The following is an 872-nucleotide window of genomic DNA, read 5'->3' as shown; positions in this document are numbered from 1 at the left end:
CTCTCCATTTTCATTTCTAATTTTATTGATTTGATTTTTCTCCCTTTGTTTCTTGATGAGTCTGGCTAATGGTTTGTCAATTTTATTTATCCTTTCAAAGAACCAGCTTTTAGCTTTGTTGATTTTTGCTATGGTCTCTTTTGTTTCTTTTGCATTTATTTCTGCTCTAATTTTTAAGATTTCTTTCCTTCTACTAACCCTGGGGTTCTTCACTTCTTCCTTTTCTAGTTGCTTTAGGTGTAGGATTAGGTTATTTATTTGACTTTTTTCTTGTTTCTTTAGGTATGCCTGTATTGCTATGAACTTTCCCCTTAACACTGCTTTTACAGTGTCCCACAGGTTTTGGGTTGTTGTGTTTTCATTTTCATTCGTTTCTATGCATATTTTGATTTCTTTCTTGATTTCTTCTGTGATTTGTTGGTTATTAAGCAGCATGTTGTTCAGCCTCCATATGTTGGAATTTTTAATAGTTTTTCTCCTGTAATTGAGATCTAATCTTACTGCATTGTGGTCAGAGAAGATTCTTAGAATGATTTCAGTTTTTTTGAATTTACCAAGGCTAGATTTATGGCCCAGGATGTGATCTATCCTGGAGAAGGTTCTGTGTGTGCTTGAGAAAAAGGTGAAATTCATTGTTTTGGGGTGAAATGTCCTATAGATATCACTTAGGTCTAACTGGTCTATTGTATCATTTAAAGTTTGTGTTTCCTTGTTAATTTTCTGTTTAGTTGATCTATCCATAGGTGTGAGGGGGGTATTAAAATCTCCCGCTATTATTGTGTTATTATTAATTTCTCCTTTCGTACTTGTTAGCATTTGTCTTACATATCGTGGTGCTCCCGTGTTGGGTGCATATATATTTATAATTGTTA

The sequence above is a fragment of the Bison bison genome, unplaced genomic scaffold (assembly GCF_000754665.1).
Source record: "Bison bison bison isolate TAMUID 2011002044 unplaced genomic scaffold, Bison_UMD1.0 scf7180017851660, whole genome shotgun sequence".
In the NCBI taxonomy this organism is placed as follows: Eukaryota; Metazoa; Chordata; class Mammalia; order Artiodactyla; family Bovidae; genus Bison; species Bison bison.
This window is presented reverse-complemented; position numbering follows the sequence as displayed.